The 23,877-nt window shown below is 38.0% G+C and overlaps 1 protein-coding gene across 2 annotated transcripts in view; it reads right to left on the reverse strand.

Annotated features, from left to right (window-relative positions):
- palld (palladin, cytoskeletal associated protein) overlaps positions 1–23,877 on the reverse strand; it is a 451,471-nt gene that overhangs the window by 381,837 nt on the left and 45,757 nt on the right. The window lies entirely within an intron of this gene.

Below are 23,877 nucleotides of genomic sequence, written 5' to 3' on the forward strand. Positions count from 1 at the left end.
AGAATAGTTTAATGCCACTTGTTATTCTGGACTCAAGAGATTATTATAGTTCTTAGCAGCTTCAGGAGTTAGTCTACAACCTTGATGTACATTAGCTCTTCATATCAAACCAGGGTGAGATATTATATGATTGGTAGCCAAACTACACCTCTCTTTTATAAATTTAAGTAAGAGAATAATAGAGTATAACATCTAGAGAAGAAAATCAAGAACAAAATGTGAAGATGGCGATGTAAAAAATTGTGAGATAACTGGTATATTCACTTTAACAAAGGAAAAGAATGGATCAATAGACATGAACACAGTACATTTGGTTGGATAGTTCATGTAAGACACAGGAATATTTAAGAATGATTGAAAAATAGAATTTCATAAGAAGGCAATGTGACTGTGGAGACTAAAGGAGTTTCACAGTCAAATGTTAAAGAGGAGCTCAAGATGGCATTTGTGCTGAAAACGAGCAGCACTGAGATGCTCTGAATGTGCACCAGACCAGTGGCAGAGGACTTTTAGTTGAGGGAAAGTAATCATCTGGGGCCTCATGTATAACGCCGTGCGTAGAACTCGCACTATAACATGGCGTAAGCACAAAAGCCACAAAAGAAAAATCCAGATGCAGGAATCTGTGCGTAATCCAACCTCCACGTTCTTCCGTTACATAAATCCCGATCAGCGTGAAAACTAACGCTCGTGCACGCGCATTTTGTAACGCCCCAAATCATCCCAGAATTACGCCTATTTGAATACGCAAATCAATATAAATCGCCCTTAAGCACAGCCTTCTGTGAAAAGACAATGGGCAAAGCACGGGGAAAATATAAGAATTTCAGCGAATACCAAGTGGAGGCAAAGGAAAAACATACTATTTGTTCAAATAACCCGTGGTATAATCAACAAAATGAAGCTGATCGAGTGACATAGCGTGTTGGAGAAACTTGAAAGCTCACATTCACAAAATCGCACAGTGCCGGAAATAAAAAGAAGTCACATATCAAAGTTGCCGTGAAAAGAAGAGTTGTAAGCCCACTGTCTGAGTGTCATACGAAAGTTTATTAGGGTACAGAGAAAAAAGGCACACGGTGGGGAAAAAGCATGAAATGTCAACTTCAATCTCGACATTTCCACTTTAATCACGTAGTTTATTTTGTCATTTAGTAGAACATTATAAACTTCATCTTAAAATCGTTTAATTAACCAGTATCTCAAATCACATCGTAATTAAAGTAGCACGTTAAATGCTTTGTTTTGTATTTGATCTTCTACTCGTATGTGCTCTATGTGTGTGAATCACTACTTGCTTCTTAAACTGGCTCTCTTCCTCCAACTGGACACAGAGTCCATTACATTCGTGATATTACAGCTCTCTGAATAACTAAAATACTGAGATGTATACGTGATGTCATTTTCATGATGATAGGAGTTAAAGCACGTTATTAAACATGTGTTTCACTTCGATGAAATAATTTATTGTCGAAATTTGTCGCTGCGTTTTTAGCTGTGTTGTTATTTTCTCTTTCTGCGTTATATTCAATATATATTGGCGTAGCCGTCACTGCAGTCAGTGCTTTTCTTTCCCCAAGTAACCGATCGCCATACAATCAGCTCTGTAATAGACGTTAAGCCATCTGTAAGCTTAGCGCCGATTCTTCAAAACGTTTAAAGAACATTGAAATATCTTCGTAGTACATGTTTAATTATTCTATCCTTCACGACACTCCCAGTGAAGAATATAGATTATTTAAATGAAGTTAAAGTTTTATGTGTATAATTTAACAAACATATTTTTCTGCATTTCACCTTAAAAATGATATCGTCATCATATGTAAATACGCGCTTTATAAAGTGGCTCAGGTTGTGAGATATTATAACTATAGTGCAAGTTTACAGTGGGGTGATTTTACTTATAAGTACAAACCGTTCTACAAGGAGCAATTGATTGACTGCATTTAAAGTTCTTGGGATGAAACTGTTTCTGAACCGCGAGGTCCGTACAGGAAAGGCTTTAAAACGTTTTGCAGTGGCTGAGACAGCGTGCCCTTAAAGCTGTACAGTATACCGATAATTCTCTTTCCGATCAGCTGCTGCTGTGATTCACACTCAGATACAGTGATATAAATACTCCGACTGGTGCAGTGAGAGTAATATGGAAAAAGATGATCCGCTATGGCAATCCTAACGGGAGCAGCTGAAAGAAGAAGAAGGAGAAGTGAGAGTAACAACGCTAAAGCAGTTATGGTATTTGGAATACTATGGCTGTTCCCTGAACCATTATATTGTTACGAGTTAATTACAATCAGATGCATTACACTAATAAACAATATGCGGTTAGTTTCTGTGTATTTATAAAGCCGCGTCATGAAAATAATGAGTAATCACACAAGAACAGTACCATTGCTTTGACGCTGGGTGCCGCCAGTTTGCAAAACCGAGCGGAGAACTTGCGTACGACAAGGCATGAAGTACCGTGGAAAAGTCCGTGGTTTTACGCCAAGTGTAGGTTTTATACATCGCGAATTGAACGTGGAAAAGTTCTTACGCAACATTTCTGTGCGTACGCACCGTTTATACATGAGGCCCCTGGTCCTGTACATGAATCACCATGTGTTAAAGATGCCTTTAAAATAAACATTAGATCAGTGTAGACATTTCTCTACCAACTCAGTAACTGTTCATTCCGTAACTTTTCCAGAAACAACAGCCAAAAGATTACATCATTAGCTCTGCATCTATTTTTCAGGTTAGAAATGACTTTAGTATAATGTTATTCAGTACAATTTATTGTTACAAAGCAGATTTTAACTGAAAAGCCCAACAAGCCATACAACATTACACACTGGTGTGGACGTGATTGTGCCCTGCTATGGACTGGCTCCTTGTCACTGTTTGGTTTTGATCATGTGCCTAATGTTGCTATTATTAGGTCTAGCTTACCAGTCCTCTGAATTGGATATGTTGAAGCTGAGACCCAGAACCCCTCTTTTGGACACCTCAGAAAACAGACAGGAGGAATCTTCATCACAGAAATCTTTATTACTCTTCAAAGAGGGAGTCCTTCATACAGCAGCTTACACCAAAAGACTTGCCTCTCCTTTCATTTTCTCACAAGTTCCTCTTTACATATCAAAGTATTTAATATAATTGGTTCTGTAATACAGAGGTGTATGTGACGATCAGCACATTCACCATCACACAACACAGCATCCAGCATATTGGGTGTTAGCCGTGGGCCTGCTATCTAACAACAACAGGCTGTCAGCTTTGTGCAACCCCTACTACAGAGAGGCTACAGTTATCAGGAAGTTACCAAGCTGCCTAAAAACCTTAATGCTTTATACTCACAATTCACACTCCACAGATAACACAGAAGAAAATAGAAGAACAGAAGAATAAATGCAGTTTTTGCACTATTGCCAAATGTATGCGTGAATCGCTCAATTTGTCTTTTACTTTGATTAATGTACTGCACAATCCCATTTGCATTTTCATTTTGAGATGAAAGCACCTATTGCTGTCTTGTCTGTCTCCTCACATGAAATTAATGACATGAAATCACATTTAATGTCAATTATTGTTTTCTTTTAAATATAATTACATAGCAATATTAACATAGGAAAGGGCTCTCTTATCAGTACCTTCAGAAACTGACCTTAAAAAATACATAAACATATACCACTTTATTTGTTATTTTGTAATTCAAGCCATTTTTGCCAGTTTGAACACATACAAAAATGCTCACATTCACAAATGAGACCTTTTACTTTTGGACTATGAAACAGAACTGAAACTCAAACTTAAATGTGTACAACAGCCACAGTACAACACAAAACATGAACTTGTCTGTTTTAAGTGTGAACTTGTATAACATTGTATTGGTATAATTAGACTATATCACAACTAAAACAAAACATGATAATGAAAGACTAACAGAAACAATTGCAAACAATATTTAAAATGATATATACACACTATTTCCACATATTCTCAGACACATAGGCATAGTGTTTTATGGCTTTGTGCTGGTTGAATACGGGGAAGGAAAAGAGTGTGACAACGCCATTACCTTTTGTTCCATCTGTTTTCTTAAAATTGAAGACGAGAAAACTCCGGAAGACTGATGAGCTCACATCCATCACCCAGGAAGCCACACCCCTTCTGGTTTAAGCTGTATATAGTTGAAGCCCTCACTGGAAATCAGCATTCACTACTGGACCAAAATCTGAGAAGAATGAAGCTCTGTGCCCCTGAAGTTTCATTTTTTTTCAGGTGATATGACAAAATATTCTTCGATCAAAAAAATGAAACAGGGTATCTTTTAGGACCCCAATCCTCATTTTTTTTGTTTCTTTTTTCCTTTCACAATATTTTTGTTATAAAATGTGACATATTTTACCACTGCACTCATCCAGAGTAATTTATAAATCACAAGGGTCTCATATTTCACAGCTGTGGACAGACTTGTCCAGCACTTTAATGTGTAGACCACACTGCCAGCTTTTAATAATATACAATGCAATACAACTAAGCATTGAAAAAGGAGTAGTTTTGATGCATCTTATACATTGAGGCTTAGTTATTTGCTATGATTTAATTGTATGGCTTAGACATTAAAATAAAGCTTTTCATTTTTTTAAAATACTTCAAAGTATTATTTAGTGGACTATTGCTAACCCAATGGTAAACTCATTAAAAAATAATTTTCAAAGCTTTTTCATTTTGTTAAAAAATGTTTTAAAAATGCAAATATCTTTGTATAAAATATATTGTTTTCCCTTTGATTATTAAGTCAGTTATAAAGATACTGAACATTTTGTTCTGGGTATCATAATGTTCAAAAAGAGAAAATGCTATTGTAGTATCCATATGCTAGTTTATTGCATAATTTACAGAACAGAACTACTCAGAAAACTAACAGACACACATCTAATTAAAACAGCTTACATTAACAGGATCTCATATAATACTGTTCTTCCCTGTCTGTTGTTCAAAGTCTTATTTCATGCCTTTTCTGTGCCATTTATTCATGTTAATATTGCTTTTGTTGATTATGTGTATTATTGTTTGTTCTTGATCTTGTCTGTGTTGCACCATGCAGTCCTTACATTGATAGATTAAAGGCCAGATGTCCACATGACCATCATCATCTAAATTCTTCCACGAGAAGCCTGAAAATCATGATTTAGATCATTTATGTTAGGTAGAATGCACATTGGAGGCTGGGTGGTCTTGTGGCCTTTGAAACCTTGCAGATTTTTTTTTCTCCAGCCCTCTGGAGTTTTTTTTTGTTGTTGTTTTTTCTGTCCTCCTGGCCATTGGACATTACTTTATTGTTTGTTACTTAGTATTTTGTCTAATCTTATTTTTATATTTTTCTTTTTTCTTTCTTCATCTTGTAAAGCACTTTGAGCTACATCATTTGCATGAAAAAATGCTATATAAATAAAGGTTGTTGTTGTTGTTGTGTGAGTGGTCCCCCAAGAGGCAGGGCCAACTACCAATCACCACCAGGAACTATCCTCAGCCCTATAAATCCAGAGAGTCTCCCACAGTTCTTGCCAGTTCATCTCATATGTGTGTGGGAGTTTGGTGAGTATTTCTACTTTAGTTGTCTGCTTTTTGGGATTCATTGGATTTTGAATATTTTGCTCTGTATCTTTACTATTCTTGGGAGTTTGTCTTTGGATTAATTGTCTTGAATTGCCCTCACTGGCACCTCATTTTTTGCCTTGTGAGCTCTGTACAGCTTCATGTATTTACAGAGCTTTTTGTGAAATAAATCTGTTTATTTTAAAAGGATTTGGTGCTTGCCCACATTACTAACCAGGGTTGGAAGGTATATCACTCTCTAATGGGAATTATTGGAAGTGTTTGGGACTCCAAGTTGATGACAAATACACCAGAGTGATAGCCCATTTTTGTACTAGTAAAGAGGGCTGATGAATTCAAGAAGTATTATTATAAGCTCTGTGGTGTGATGGACTGCCTGGATTTACAATAAGTTAAGGACCAGAAAATAAAAGGGACAAAAAAGAGTAGCCTAAATATAAAGTCAATAAATACGTAGGGGTCATAAATATCTGGAAAAGTAGGAAAGAGCAATTGTCAAAACTAGAAACGCCAAGTCAAAATTTAAATAACAAATACATAGTAAAAATTCCCTAATACTGACTTGTTTGATTTGATTCTAACTACTGCTAACAAATATTGACCTTAGATTTCACATCCAAGCCCAGGATGTGAGGAGCTGTACACATCTTAGAAGAGTGTGATGACACTAATGCGTAATGTAAATTCTGTGTATGGTCACTAGCAATATGGTTAGCAACATTTAACATCATGGGCATGGCATTGCGACATTTGATACAAAATAGTGGCATCCATACCAAAGAAGAAGTGGGCTCACCACAATAATGATTAAAAAAAAATGAAAAGAAAAAATGGATTCCTGAGAGTCATTGAAGTGTCAACAGTTGTATACAGTAAATTGTTACAATGGCCGATTTTGCTAGCCTGAGGCTTTAATTACAGTTAATCATTACATAAAGGGAGTATATTACTTATTGGTCTAGTTCAGTGCACCTTACAGTCAGTTGTCCTACTAAAGATACTGATTTGAACCCTACATAAGCAGGAACTGTCATGGAGAGCACAGTTTAAAGTATGCTGTAGTTTTTCATTTATTTTTATCTTTCTGAGCATACTCAACAGAAATCAACAGTCCATTTAGGACTGAGTCCACATCTAAGAAAGGACAGGCTACCAGCGGCTCCGTGCTCTCCTTTAAGCTGTGCCATTTTCAAGGCAGCTGGCAATAAAACCCCCATATTTAAAGGCAAACAAAATAGCCATCTGCAGATGTAAGAGAATTTAAAAGTGGCAAATACAAAGTAAAAGAATTACATTTTGGAAAGCCTAATGATGCACAACATCCAATCCGCTTGACATTCTACTGAGCGCCTCACAGTTAAAAATATATAAAGATATTTCTAAATGTTATTATTTTTTGCTTTCTAATCAGGAAGCGCCTGCTGAAAAAAGCCAAACCAAACAGGCCGCTGCCAGTGAATGTGGCCATTTACAAATGTTGGTTCAGCAATACTATGCTTTGGGTCCTTCCCTTCATGTTGGCTTCTAATCATTTTCTTGAGTGGATTTGATGATATTATAATTAGTGTCTGGCGATTCCAGTAGACTCAAAAGGAAACCTGACCTGTACTTATTTTTATGTGGGTTGCATATTATTTATTTCGGCAGGTCTTTAACTACATCCAACTGGTCAGAAAAATGCCTTTGGTACATAAGTGTGATTTATCAATGTGCACTCTTCAAAGGCATTTAATTTACTATACATTAAAATAAAATAAGGTTAAACGTGATTTATATGAGACCGTCTTCAATTTCTATAACAAAGAATTAGACAAAAATGTGGGACCAAAAATCACTGCTATTTACTACTTAAACTGGAAATAAAACCACAAGGGCATAAGAATCGATTTTTCCATTGACAGGTTGTAAATCTTCCAATTGGAAAAAATATATATATTAGAGTACTAACGTTGCAGAGTTAGTAAAACCTTTCTAGACAACCAGAATTAACCTCAATTGCAAGAATTTGAACTGTGCTCCTCAAAACATTCATCTTCATTTAAAACTAAAGCACAAATAACACTACAGAGTTCATGTAGGGTGACAGAGCTAGTGTGACGTTAATGACTGGGCATCTGGCCACAGAAAAGCAATGAGATCAACCTAAAATAAAATATGCTTTATAGTTACTATTTTCATGTGGCACAGTACTGCTGTAGTTATTAACACTGCTGCCTCACAGCCCCAGGGACCAGGGATCCATTTCTGCCCCGGTCACGGACATTGTGGAGTCTGCATCTTCTCCCTCTTTTTGTGTGGGTTTTCTCTAGTAGTTTGGTTTCCTTCCACATCCTATGGCATGTGTGTCAGGCTGTTTGGCAGCTAAATACTAGTATGGTATGAGTTAATGTGGGTGCCTGCGTGAATGCATACTCTGAAAGACTGGCATCATATCCAAGGCTGGCTCCTCTCCAATGGCTGATGCTCATGGAATATCAGATGCACAAATCAGTTAAAAAAAAAAAAAAAGATGATTATTATGAACTTCACCCAATGGACAAATGTATACAGCCCTGTGTCTGCACCTAGGAAGGCCCAGGCTGGCAAAATCAGTGCTGAGGCACCTCACATTAAATTGGTTCCCTGTGAATCTCTTTAACGTACTAAAAGAAGTATATGAGGTTTAATACTTCTCAGCATTTCCAGGAGATATTGCTTGGGTCAATTTATATTTGGTAGGCATGAACAATAAGAACAGTCATATGGAGATCGAGTAACGCTGGGGAAGGATTTGGGTGAAACTTTGTCACCTATTTGTTTTTCAGTTCTTCCCTTAGTCAGGAAGGCCAGGGTCTGGTATAAGTCCAAAGAATCTGCCTTATCCCCACCTTTGACCCCACCGCTTCTAGTCCGGTAAATCCCAGTCACATTTCAAGATGACATCAGTCATCAGATGACTGATCAGTATAAACAAAACTCTTTTCTTTTATTTCCATTCTTTGTGTCTAAAGCAAATTAAACAGTGCCGCAAACCTTCATGAAAAAATCGTATTTTAGTTGTACTTAAAAACAAATGAGAAGAGACCCTTCAGTCCATTAACCTCATTTGGTCAGTGAATACCTAAGTTGTTCCATTATACTTTTAAAAAGGTTTTTTGTCTCAACTTCATGTCTCAGGAGTTTGAGACATGAGCTGGTCATCAGGTTTGACAGCCTCAAAGCACAGAGTTGCTTTGGGTTATTCTCTGTACTCAAACAATGCATAATGAAAGACTAGACCTCCATCAGCTAATCCTTAAACAGTCTAAATCTTAGCCACTTTAAAAATGCAGCATATTTAACAAAAGAATGCTTATGGAAAATTAAAAAAAAACTGTGGTTTTTATTTGTTTATTATAAAATGTTTATATAACCAGTCTTTTACTCTTCAAAGTCTTCTGCTCTGGACGTACCAGCATATGTTCTGTAAATGTTTAAAGATATTCATTCATAAAACCACTGTCTGCTTAGAGGACTGGGTGGAGGCCATGGCTTGGAAGTTTTCATACAATATGCGGCCTCATTGTTCAACTATCCTTATAGTTTCAGTGACCAACTGGTCCTCAGGTGGCATGGCACATTCTTTTATTATCCATCCATCCATTATCCAACCCGCTATATTCTAACTAAAGGGTCACGGGGGGTCTGCTGGAGCCAATCCCAGCCAACACAGGGCGCAAGGCAGGAAAAAAACCCCAGGCAGGGTGCCAGACCACCACAGTCTTTTATTATTATAAATAAAATACATTTGCTACAAACAGATAGAGCTAATGTCCAAATTCCAAATTTCAGCTATAGCCTAAATTGTATTTTATGTCTTATGTGAGCAAATCTGCCTTTTGTCTCGTAATAAATCACCCTTACATACAACAAAAAAAAGAAACATAACATTTTGAGAATCTTCACATATACGATATGGCAAATATATGTGTTATGAAATCCAAGTCATGTGTAGCACTTAAAATGGAAGAGGACAAACTAGAAAAAAGGGAGTCATGGTGGCTCAGGTGTTAGTACTGCTTTACAGCTCCATTGCCCTGCCTTCCTGGCTGAGGCACAGTCTTTATGGAGTTTGCAGGGTCCTTTTTATTTGGACACTCTGGGCATTTTCCACTTACCAGGCATGTACAGGTTAGACTGACCATAATTTGGTCCTTTATGAATGGGTATGTCCTTTGATGGACAAATATTCAGGCCAGGGATGCCCCCTGCTTAGCACCTGCAGACAGTGATTCCACACTGTTTGGGAACATGAAATAACAATGGAAAGAAAAAAAGAAAAGGAAAATAAAAACATTTTTTAACAAAGTGTATGAAACCACTGCTTGGGGGTGAGCTATTGGAACACATGCTTTTTTAGTGAGCCTTCCATTAATAAGACTAATTTCTCTCTTAAGAAATAAATGTCACTTATCATAATGCATCTGTCTATCCAAAATTATTATACACCACCAATTCTTTATGGTCAATTCTGCATTTCATTAAGTTGTTACTCTTAAATTCTGTACAGATTTATAGCATGTTTTAAATTGTCAAATCAAATATATTATAAGGCTTGTCCAGAAAGTTATCTAACATTTCTTGCTGCTAACTATTGTAGCAGGCAGTATGGTATAGTGGTTAAGACTTTGAACTTCAAACCCTGAGGTTGTGGGTTCAGATCCTGCTACTGACATTGTGTGGCCCTGAGCAAGTCACTTGACCTACCTGTGCACCAATTGGAAAACCAAAAGAAATGTAATCAATTGCATCATAAATGTTGTAAGTTATCTTGAATAAAGGTGTCAGCCACCTACAGTATCTAAATAGGTAGATAATTACCTATCTAAAGGTCTGCGTGTCCAGTCCCTCAGAGTAATCCGATTGGTCAGTTTGGTGGTGTGACAAAAGAGTAAGTATGAGTGTGAAACATGCAGAGAGGAATAAAGGTGTATGAGACATATTGAGAGAGTCACCTTCACAAACAGCAAGTATAAAATTGGACAGAAGGAGACAAAGGTGCTTTGAGAATAATGACAGAGTCTGAGAACTAAGCTTTACAGGAATGCTGTTCACACACGCAAATACAAAGGAAATGCACTGAAGGAACACATAGGGCAAGATATAGCAGATATTTTTTACTTTTAACCATTTCAGATGTTTAAAAACTTTTTCAACATCATAAAATATTTAACAACAGTCATTATTTAAAACTAACATCTCCAAATGATGCCATTTTGAGGGCCAAGTGCACATGTGGTAGGACACAGATTGTCCAGCGATGCTATAGCAGCATTTCAAATAAACCACAAAAGTAGCTGCTGATATGTATTTCCTGTTAATTTAGACTGATGAATTGAGGTGCGTTTACTCCTTTTTCTTTTTTTTTTTGCACATCTTTGGCAGAGGGGGGGCAGGGCCCTACTTGCCTTTAAAACAGAAAAGCCTCTAACCTTAACTCTTTGGAGTGGCTGAATGTGAGAGCACAGCTCATGTAAAAGAACGTTATCAGCATTTAATAAGTCACAAAGATATGCAAAATAACTAATTGCTGCTATTAATCAATATAGGCCAACTAGCCAATCACTACTCCTAAAACCCATCCCACCCCCTAACAACCAAATGGACCCTAACACCTGCTTACCCTCTAATCCTTGCTTTATTGACTCACTATATTCATGAATCTTTTTCAGTATCCATTAATTTTCAACTCCAAAATGTATTCTTTGTCAAGGCATTTTCTTAACGTTATTTTATAGTTTTTTGTAATTTATAACACTTTTGTTATGATTTATGGGGGTTTGAGAGTTGCATAATTCACTTTGTGCTTATTTTGAATTTTTGATTTAATTTTGGGATGACAATTGTTTAGGGTCTCACGGTGGTGCAGTGGTAGCGCTGCTGCCTCGCAATTAGGAGACCCGGGTTTGCTTCCCCAGTCCTACCTGCGTGGAGTTTGCATGTTCTCCCCATGTCTGTGTGGGTTTCCTCTGGGTGCTCCGGTTTCCTCCCACAGTCCAAAGACATGAAGGTTAGGTGCATTGGCGATCCTAAATTGTCCCTAATGTGTGCTTGGTGTATGTGTGTGTGCCCTGTGGGGGGCTAGCACCCTGCCCGGTATTTGCTCCTGCCTTGCGCACTGTGCTGGCTGGGATTGGCTCCAGCAGACCCCTGTGTTAGGATATGGTGGGTTGGATAATGACTGACTGACTATTGTTTAATGTTAGTTTCATGATATCATTGCCCTGCCATTATGTTGTTTGTTTTAGGTCACATTTACCCGTATTTTAGGAGGTTTAATTTTATGATATCCATATTGTTTATAGCAATGGTTACTATTGTCACTCACATGATTTATGAGATCAGCATGTCATTCCTGTTTAAAATGGCATCTCACTATCTACAGTGTTTAATATTCCAGATACAGTGAGAAAACCTTTTCACGGAGTTAGATCCAGTCCATATAGGGAGTCAGGATTTTGTGCTTTTCTATTACAAGTGTGACTTGTCTTTTGATTTTTCAGTTCATTTGATTTTTTGACTCTGACTCTTTTTTGTGTTTTTGACCACAAGCTGCCTAATCATCTCCGTATTATTTGGTCTCATTTTTTCCCAACCATTTTCATTCTGGAGTAACAGCTAATAATTTATATCTTCGATATTATTATTTATGGTCAGTCATGAATACTCAAAGCAGCTCAGCTACACTGGAGCACAGACTTACTTTATTTTTTCATTTTTTTAATTCCAGCCTTCCTCTTCATATTCTCATCTGTTATAGTGGATTGCAAGTAATTACAAAGATATTGTTAAAAACAGATCAGAAGATGCGTGCATTTTTGAAAAAAAGCCAATCTATAGAATAGTAAAGTATTGTTTTCAAAAGCAAAATCCAGAAGGCTAAACCATAAGTGAAGTGAAGCCAAGAATCGCCAGGCAATGGTATCAAAAGTACAAGACTATCACCAGAGCCAAAATGCTAAGACTATAAACTGAATTAAGAAGCATTGTTAATCAGAATACCAAACACAATGAGCTAAGATTATATCGTTGGGGTGAGTTTTATAGCAGGGCCTTTGTGACATTATACTTTGTGCCTCTTGGGGGGCATTCCTTAGCATTAAGGAAATAAAATCTTAGTGATGACTATGACCTTCTCCTGTTATTCTCACGTCAAATTTCTGCCTTGTGCTTTTGGCTTTATTTGTTGGCTATTTTAGTAGTTTTGAACCATGCAGATTTAAACAACTATGCTTTCAGTTTGCCTTTTGTTTTTTTTTCTCTTGGTCTTTGCTACTAATTTCTCCATTAAACATAACCTTTTTTCCATCTCAGGTAATAATAGGTAGTACAATGTTTGAGCCAAGCCCAGCATCAATAAGCACAAAGTAGAAATCATTTGCTATTTGGTAGTAAGTTATATATTTGAAAGAGCTCATGTTATATAAAAACATATATAGAAATAATTACAACTTTGGGGGTGGCAATGGGAGCACAATTGTGAGTACTGTTGCTTCATGGACAGAGTGTTCTGGGTTCAAATCTTGTGCTGAGTTGGCAAGATCTTACTTTTTTGTGTGAGTCTTCCTCCCACATACTCTGAGATGTACAGGCTATTCTAATGGTCCCTTTGATATAGTGTACTGTCCTGGGGCCTTATGTATAACGCCGTGCATAGAATTTGCACTATAACATGGTGTAAGCACAAAAGCCGAAATGTGCTTACGCACAGAAAAATCCAGATGCAGGAATCTGTGCGTACTCCAACTTCCACGTTCTTCCGCTACATAAATCCCGGTGAGCGTGAAAAGTAATGCTCATGCACGCGCTTTATGTGACGCCCCAACTCCTCCCAGAATTACGCCTCTTTGAATATACAAATCAATATAAATCACCCTTAAGCTCAGCGTTCTGTGAAAAGACAATGGGAAAAGCACGGGGGAAATATAAGAATTTCAGCGAATACCAAGTGGAGGCAAAGGAAAAACATACTATTTGTTTATTTAAACCATGGTATAATCAACATAGCGTGTTGGAGAAACTTGAAAGCTCACGTTCACAAAGTCGCACAGTGCCAGAAATAAAAAAGAAGTCACATATCAAAGTCGCCCTGAAAAGGCGAGTTGTAGCCCACTGTCTGAGTGTCATATGAAAGCTTATTAGGGTGCAGAGGAAAAAAAAGGCACACAGTAGGGAAAAAGCACAAAATCATTTAGTTTCACCACTTTAATCATGTAGTTTATTTTGTCATTAAAGTAGAACATCATAAACTTAAAATCGTTTAATTAACCAGTTTCTCAAATCACATCGTAATTAAAGTAGCATGTTAAATGCTTTGTTTTGTATGTGATCTTCTATATGCTCTATGTGTATGAATCACTACTTGCTTCTAAAACCGGCTCTCTTCCTCCGACTGGACACAGAATCCATTACATTTGTGATATTACAGCTCTTTGAATAACTAAAATACTGAGATGTATACGTGATATCACCGGTTTTTTTTAGCTTTTATATTGCTCTTATCCTCCCAATGCATTGCAAATTTTACACAATGTCTTAATCTTAAATCTTAAAGTGAGGACTTTGCATGTTCTCCTCCAGGTGCTCTGGTGTCCTCCCAGAGTTTAATGACATTCAGGTGAGGTGGATTTCAGAAGCTAAATTAGCCCTTGCATGTGAGTGAATATAAATATACTGTGATGGAGTGGCACCCTGTCCAAGGACTGTTCCTGCCTTGAACCTGATGCTTGCTTGCATAGGCTTCAGCTTCCATGGTTTGCAAAATGGACTGACAAACAGATCAATGTTTTGAACCTTCTTATTAAATGCCTTGGATTCCCCACAATCCATTTATCGGCCTAAACAATTGCTCTGCTACACCTCATGCTGACTGTAGCGTACAGTTTGTGAGCCTCAGCCATTAGCAGCCATACGGTGTGAGTCAGCCACATGCAGCACCAAACTGTTTACTCGACTTCAGTCAGGACAACCTCAGTATGAGTGAACTAATTTCCACGAATGTTGTGATCACTTGTGAAGAATTAAGGCAGCATAAACTGTGCTACCATGGGATGTGTAAATACCAAGTTTTACTGCATTTGTGCTTGTTTCTTGAATATAAAGTATGTATTTGCTCGTGTTTTCCTGAATTGGCTTTTTCACAAAAAGCATGCAAACCTCGGTGCAAATTATTGTGTAAATATGTTGTATATGCTGTCTGCTCAGCGCAGAATTACAGGGTTATTAAAATGTTTTTCTTGTCCTGTAAGTACATATAAGCATCAGTACCTACATGAATAAAGCAATCTTAATCAGTGTGTTTGGGGGTGGCGCTTGGAAACTTGTCAGGCCCAGGGGCCTGTGAACTGGGAAGCCATTCCTGCTTATCACAACAGCATTTTTTCCCCACAGTATGTGCTGCCATTTTTGGTTTAGTTTGTATATCATTGCAACTCTGTTGCTGTGCAGGACAAATGCTTTTTTTCCACTAAATGAATGACAGTTTACAATATTTCTTCAGCAAAAGGTTGTTAGTTAGTAAAGGACACTTGTTTTTTTTAATTCTTGGATGTATGTGTTCATTGCTATATTTTGAAAACATTTTCATATTCTCTGTACCACCAGCTCCTTTATTCTACAGTACACTTTTTTTTAGAAGTAAGTGCCAAGATCATTGTGGCTCCACAGTTCAACATGTGACATGAATCTGATTTGTTTACACGTCAGTAGACATTAGACCTCCTTACTTGAGCAAAAATATTTAGTTGGTTGCTATGTGATTAGAAACAGCTCATCAGCCATGCAAATTAATATATGGCAACCTGTGGTTCATCAACAAGATGCTTATTATGTGGTAGAGCCAATACAGAATCATGAGATTCAAATAATATAAAAGCAGATGAATATATTTAATACACAAAATAGGACATTTTAAAATTTTATTGCTTTACAAAGCAATATTAACAATTCAAATTACTGAAATAAAAAACCTAGTGCCTTCCTAATGAACAGCAGCCAACTGGATGTAGCATAAAGCACAGATTACAAGGACACATATTCCATGAACCCGGGAACATTGTTAAATGGAGATTGTTTTTCTCTTCTCATTTTCTCATGTCCTGTTGTAACAATTAATTTCTATTGCATTTTCAGACAGACAGACAGACAGATAGATAGATACTTTATTAATCCCAAGGGGAAATTCACATAATCCAGCAGCAGTATACTGATACAAAAAAAATTAAAGAGTAATAAAAATGCATATAAAAGCAGACAATAACTTTGAATAATGTTAGCGTTTGCTCCCCCAGGTGGAATTGAAGAGTCGCATAGTGTGGGGGAGGAACGATCTCCTCAGTCTGTCAGTGGAGCAAGACAGTGACAAAAGTCTGTCACTGAAGCTACTCCTCTGCCTGGAGATGACACTGTTCAGTGGATGCAGTGAATTCTCCATGATTGACAGGAGTTTGCTTAGCGCCCGTCGCTCTGCTACAGATGTTAAACTGTCCAGCTTTATTCCTACAATAGAGCCTGTCTTCCTAACAAGTTTGTCCAGGTGTGAGACGCCCTTCTTCTTTATGCTGCCTCCCCAGCACACCACCACGTAGAAGAGGGCACTCGCCACAACTGTCTGGTAGAACATCTGCAGCATCTTATTGCAGATGTTGAAGGACACCAACCTTCTAAGTAAGTATAGTCGGCTCTGACCTTTCTTACACAGAGGATCAGTATTGGCAGACCAGTCCAATTTGTCATCCAGCTGCACTCCCAGGTATTTATAGGTCTGTACCCTCTGCACACAGTCTCCTCTGATGATCATGGGGTCCATAAGGGGCCTGGGCCTCCTAAAATCCACCACCAGTTCCTTGGTCTTGCTGGTGTTCAGGTGTAAGTGGTTTGAGTCGCACCATTTAACAAAGTCTTTGATTAGCTTCCTGTACTCCTCCTCCTGCCCACTCCTGATGCAGCCCACAATATCAGTGTTGTCAGCAAACTTTTGCATGTGGCAGGTCTCCGAATAGTATTGGAAGTTTGATGTATATAGGCTAAACAGGACCGGAGAAAGTACAGTCCCCTGCGGTGCTCCTGTGTTGCTGACCACAATGTCAGACCTGCAGTTCCCAAGAAGCACATACTGAGGTCTGTCTGTAAGACAGTCCACAATCTATGCCACCAGGTGTGAATCTGCTCCCATCTCTGTCAGCTTGTCCCTAAGGAACAGAGGTTGGATGGTGTTGAAGGTGCTAGAGAAGTCCAAAAACATAATTCTTACAGCACCACTGCCTCTGTCCAAGTGGGAGAGGGATCGGTGTAGCATATAGATGATGGCATCCTCCGCTCCCACCTTCTCCGGGTATGCGAACTGCAGAGGTTCGAGGGCGTGGCGGACCTGTGGTTTCAGGTGGTGAAGCAGCAGCCGCTCCATGGTCTTCATCACATGTGACGTCAGAGCAACAGGCCGGAAGTCATTCAGCTCACTAGGACTTGATACCTTTGGGACTGGGGTGATACCAGATGTTTTCCAAAGCCTCGGGACTCTCCCCTGTTCCAGGCTCAGGTTGAAGATGCGCTGTAGAAAACTCCTCAGTTCCTGTGCACAGGCCTTCAGCAGTCGTGGCGATACTCCATCTGGACCCGCTGCTTTGCTGGCACAAAGTCTCCTCAGCTCTCTGCTCACCTGCGCTGCTGTAATTGTGGGTGGGGATGTCTCTCCTATGCTGGTATCAGCAGAAGGATGGTTGGAGGATGCAGTACTCTGAGGTGAGAGTGGGTTAGGGTGGTCAGACCTGTTAAAGAAGTTGTTCATTTGGTTTGCTCTCTCCACGTCTCTCGATGGTGGCACCCTGCTTCGAGCTGCAGCCAGTTATGATCTTCATCCCATCCAACACTTTCTTCTGCAACTTCTGCTCCAGCTTTCTCCAGCTCTCCCCTTGATGTCACTTGTAATCCATGGCTTGTTGTTAGCATAGCAGCGTACTGTTCTTACTGGAACTACAATGTCCATACAGAAGTTGATGTAATCAGTTGTGCAGTCAACAGCCTCTTCAATGTTCTCACTATATGACCCCTGCAGTATATCCCAGTGTGTAGTTCACAACAGAATATACCCTTCATGTAATCTGTGGAATTTTCTTTGAGCATGATTCATAAGGAAAATTCAAGGCTTATAGCCACAACTTATAAATATAAATTAATAAAATGCAGAATTAATATCATCATTTATAGGGTACAAAAGATGCTGCTAAAGACCTTCCGTAGTTCATGTTTTGGAACATAACCATTTTTCTGAAAATGGCCTGCTCACGGCTACACAGTTGTGGTCAGAACTTGCAGATTTTGGATTTCAAGGGGGGTTCCCTAGGCTGGCTGAATGCCTGACCGGTCATGTTAGTTCTCCTCTGCTCATTTTTCCTATTTCCCTTGTACAAAGCCCATATCCCCAACATAATATAACATTCTTATACTTATTTATTTCAGTTCACAGTCGGGGAAACAACACCACAGCATCAACCACACAGCAGGAATGGATCTTGGATGGTGTATCAGCCCCTCTCCGGGCACACTTACTCTGTGTAAGTGTGGAGTTTCCCAGTATCAAACAGACAACAAGATTTTTCCAAGGAAACTTTGGGTGCTGCAGGCTCTTTTTCTGTATAAATTGTTATATTGACGTGCCTTTTTAACTGCTGCCTTTGAGTATACTTGTTGATTAATCATGGTTCTTTCTAGTTTTAAATTCTCTTGGCTCATAACTTATTTACTGCTTGGTCTCTGTCAGTGACAGCCCCACAGACATGACAGCACCCAGGGCCAGACATCTCAAGCAGTGTGTGAAATACTCCATGGTAATCAGAGGGTACCTTTAATGTGGAACAATGAAATCTTACTCTGGTACTATTTAATATACAAAGTGCTCTAGCGATACATAATGCTACCACATAGAATATCTACACATTAAACAGACTAATCTCTTCACATACTAAAATACAAACAAAAGCAATCAAAACCCAAACCACCTCATACTTCTGTCCAGCATCACACACTTTGTGTGGGAAAATAGAATCTTCCTACGGTAAATGAGTAGGCCAATTCTCCTCTCCCACACAGAAGTGTGTGATGCGGGTCAGAAGTATGAGGTGGTGTAATGATGCTGATGATCGCTTAAGAAACAGCAAACACTGCGGTTGAAATTTCTTCATTTGGGAAATTTATATATTTTTAGAAGTAAATCCAAAATTAACAAGCAGAGAACGTTATCTTTTGTTTTGTAACAGATTAATGCTAAAGCAAATGCCATTAATGCCATCCTGTCACAAACTTGCCCAACATCACTGGTCAATAAAGAACACTGGCCTAATCTCGATCCTGAGTTGGTTTGTCGTGTGGTGGGTAAGGCAATGCATTGTATCAGCGCATGCTCCCAACCTCTTTGTGGCAGAAGCAGGTCATGTTGAGGATAAAGCAGACTAAAATAAAAGAAAATACAATGATCTTCTTCTGGATTTGCATTTTGTTCACTTTTTAGCAAACCTAGCAATGGCCACTGAGTGATATATAACACCATAACATGTTTTTCAATTTTATTTTAAGGGACACCCCACAGATTTGATTTTTGAGGCTTTTGGGAAGTTTGAAAAGTTAATAAGGGGCCCTGAACCCTACCTGGAGCTCTCTCGTAGTTCACACCTGCTGGAAATTAGTCTGTCCTCCCTGACTCACAAAAGTGATCCATGATCTTTCGGAAATCACAGTCGACACCCTGGTCTAAACCATTCTAAAGGAGTAAAATAAGTTAATTATTTAATTATGTGCTGTACCTGTAACATTTTGAAAGGAGAAACCCCATAAATGTTACATTTTGGAACTTTGTATAGTGACAGTTTTGTCTAATAGTTCTCAAGGGGACTACCCTATAATTCACTTCACAGGATTTCTAGAGAGATGACCAATGCCCATAATCAGTACTCTGAAATCAGTTTTTCAAACCTGAGGTGTCTGTGTAGCAAACCTCCAGTGATCTTCCTGCACTTCCTCCTATTTGAGCCTCTTGATCTTAAAGCGGTGAATCACTCTGTAAGGTGTGATTTTTTTTTTACTTTATTTATCATTTATTGAAATAGGCTGTAATCCTAAATCAGAATTTGAAATACAAGCATGAGGGCATACATAAAAAGGCAAAAAGTACACTAGTAATCCTTTCCAAAAGCAGAAGACAAAAGACAGAAAAGGGAACAAAAAACAGAAATTCACAGACAAAAATCAATAGACAATACTGGAAGAAATCCAAAAACATAATGAGTGAGAAAACTGTAGACTAAAACAAGAACACTGGATTAACAGGAGCACTAAGAAGTGACTGCTGCAAAAGCCACAATGAAAATACTACCTTAGACACGCCCCCTGCTCTACCAACATGTGACTGCTGCCCAATAAATGTTGCCAAGCAGCAGAATGAGATGGGAGGGGCCCAAAAGGCAATAAATGGAAAGATCAAGCTGAAGCACCAGCCCAATCCCAGCTATGGAGCACAAACCTTTATTTCAATGAGTTTATCAAAGAACGGGGACTTTACACTGACTTTACTTAGAGTATGTACTTTGGAACCTGCACATTTTATCTGCAAATAATAAATGCATAAATTAATATATTGATGTAATATTAGGGAGTTTTAACTTTGCAATTCTTAGTCGTTGAACAACAGGCATGCATTAACTTTTTAATGGAATCTCCTTTTAGCTATGTATTAAAAGTTTTTTGTTACAGTAATCCCTCGCTATATCGCGCTTTGATTTTCACGGCTTCACTCTATTGCGGATTTTAAATGTAAGCATATCTAAATATATATCACGGATTTTTCGCTGGTTCACGGATTTCTGTGGACAATGGGTCTTTTAATTTATGGTACATGCTTCCTCAGTTTGTTGGCCCAGTTGATTTCATGACGCTATTGGCGGATGGCTTAGAAGCTACCCAATCAGAGCATGTATTACATATTAACTAAAACTCCTCAATTATATAAGATATGCTTCCCGCGCAGTGCTTGATTGTTTGCTTTGACGGAGGGGTTGTGAGCAGAGGGGCTGTTTGCACAGAGGCTGTTTGCCTAGAGGATACGGACACTCCTCTACAAAATGCCGCTTTATTGAGGTGCTTTGGCATACTTAAAAGCACGTATTGATTTTTTGATTGTTTGCTTTTATCTCGCTCTCTCTCTCTGACATTCTCTGCTCCTGACGGCACTCCTTTGAAAAGAAGATATGTTTGCATTCTTTTAATTGCGAGAAAGAACTGTCATCTCTGTCTTGTCATGGAGCACAGTTTCAACTTTTGACTAAAGGGTGTTACTTCATGTCTAGAGGGCTCTAATAATGTTAACAGTGTGGGAGAGTTTATAAGGGCTTAAAATATATAAAAATAACCATACAAACATATGGTTTCTACTTCGCGGATTTTCATCTATCGCGGGGGGTTCTGGAACGTAACCCTCATGATCGAGGAGGGATTACTGTATATCTTAAATGCTTTCCAGCAGATCATGTTACCATGCCTCTTATATATTGCAGATTTAGGGTTCACTATTACAAAGTATTAAACAAAAACTAATTTATCAGGTTATCCATCCATTTTCTTTAGTGGAGGTTTCTCTATCAGGGTTGTGGGGAAACAAAGCCGGTCCAAATATTAGCAGGTATGAGCCAAAAATCAGCAGCCCATTACAGGGCACGCTGAGATATCCTGGGCCTATTTAGACTACTAAATCAATCCTGCAGCATGGTTTTTAAGTAAGGAGGGAATCCAGCAATCTTTGTTTCCAATCATTTTTTATGAAAAATTTCTCAGCATATGTGGGACAGTACATTTTAATGTTTTATTTCTGTGCAAATTTGGAAAATGCAATGACACAATTGTAAGCATTACTGCACCACACAAAGACCTGGGTTCACACCTCACAAAATGTAACAAAAGGGCAGAAAAAGAAGTGGCAGGCAGAAGTGAAGAATTATAATATTCTTTCAGATGATTACAAGTTAAAAGTTTAAATATCAACTCTACAATGCTGGATTTTCAGAGCTTTAATCTGTTATGTTCTTGATAAAAGGAGCAAAAGCCCAGAGGCAGAATTGAAAAAAAAAAATCAACCAGGAGATGAATTACATTTTAGGAGCAGGTAAGAGCACTGTCTGGGAACAGGCCCAGGCCAGAAATACATGGAGAAAGATAAAAATAGCTATCATCAAAAATAAAAAAAAAATCCTAAATCAAAGTCCAAGTTAGAATACAAAGCCAAAAACTGACCTTTTGGAGTATTTTATGGCATATAAACTACCACACACTGATGTAGTGATGCCAGACAGTGTAGGTCATGTGAATGACAATGGGCTCTATCACTATAAACATGGAGTCAGCCATGAAAACATAAGCCCACCCTAGCAATGCAGTAAATAATCCTACATAATGGAAGAATGGTGACATTACAGGCAGAATGGCAAAATTAAATAACAATGCGAAAAACTTTTAAAATACATGCCAAAGCAGAAAAAAATAATTTTTTACACCCATACTCAAATTCACAATAGCATGTATTTTGCAGACTTTTCCAAATGAAATATAACATGACAACTTAACACTTCGCTTTTGGGATAAAATAATATTGTCAATGTAGCAGATTAGACCACTTTTCTGCTTTTTTTTTTACTGCATTTCTTGGACTAAGTATCCCATCACAATAGTCACTTGATTAGTGGAAAAGTACACAAATGTCAAGGAGCACACATTGCTCAATGCATATTTTTTATAGCACATTTCCCACTATAACACAGAGTTTCATAATTCAATAAACATTTCACACTTTTTTACTATTAATGTATTTTTTAAACTCACAGGGGATATATAATAACTAGATATGTGTGATATGACTTCAAGCTTTAATATCCTGAAGGCTTTTACAGTACAGTACATCTGGTATTTGAAAATAAGATTATAACAGCGAAAAAATACATCTACTCAGTATTTGACTACTTTTACATGTCTTTTCAATATTAACCATTCAAGTAATAATGATATGTGAATATGCATGTAGTGAAGCATGGTCTTACAAGTCATGCTGTCACCTCAGATATCTGGCATCCAGGGGTTTCATGCCCCACGCTTGCTCCTCATCTGTGTCTAGTTTGTATGTTCCTTTCAAGTCTATGTGGGTTTTCCCTAAAGTGTGTTAAGTATGAGTGTGTATGAGTGCATCCTTTGATGGGCTGGTGTCCGGTGCAAGACTGTTTCTTGCCTATCACCCTGTGTTGAGAGGATAGTGTATGGCCCCCGATGATCCTAAATTGGATTAAGTAGGTTTGAGAATGTTAGGTTACATTACAGACACCATGTAAAAAGTCACACATAGCCTACACAAAAGAAGAAAAAAAAAATCAATGCATAAAAATTAGGATTAATATGAAAGGTTCTATCTTTCAGGTTCACTTCCAGCTTCCACCTTTGCCAAGTGCACAACAGAATACACCCTTCATGTAATCTGAGGAATTTTGTTTGAGCCTGAATAATAATGGAAATTCAAGGCTTACAGGCAGATCCTTTTCACAATTCTCTCATGAGAAATATAAATTAATAAAATGAAAAGATGATATCGGCATTCATAGGGTACAAAAGATGCTGCTAAAGACCATCCATAGTTCACATTTTAGAATATAACCATTTTTGTGAAAACAGCCCATCCAGCCCAGAACAGCCCAAATTCTCATCAAATTGTAACAATATTATGTGAGTCTGAAGGTCTTTAATGTTCTGCTTTCAAGTGCAAAGTTTGTTGATTGGTTCCATGTATTTACCATTCATGTGTGAGGAATGTGGCACTACATTTAAAAACAACGCACATTTAAAAACAAACAGACAAATAGAAAAGACAGTATATAATAGTTGGCTAGATTAACTAGGCACTATATAGCAAAGAAAATTCAAAATTAGAAACATTTGTTGGCTTTCTATAAATAGTGAATTCTAATTGAACTATTTGTTAAGTTTCCTGTCACCTTAACCTTTCATACAGTATCATGCAAATAAAGACACTTTTTTGTGTTGGTTATGTTTTATGTGGCATTGCACCTCTGGGCTGGAACACTGACAACATTTAAGTAGTGTCTGAATAAGATACTGAGACAATTTAACTATTAGCTGACCAAACAGCCTTGATGGACTGAATGCTCTTATTTGTCAAACTTCTGATGTTTTTATATTCTAAATTTACCTACTGAATGGACAACACAGATT

Source organism: Polypterus senegalus, chromosome 4, assembly GCF_016835505.1.
Source record: "Polypterus senegalus isolate Bchr_013 chromosome 4, ASM1683550v1, whole genome shotgun sequence".
Classification (NCBI taxonomy): domain Eukaryota; kingdom Metazoa; phylum Chordata; class Cladistia; order Polypteriformes; family Polypteridae; genus Polypterus; species Polypterus senegalus.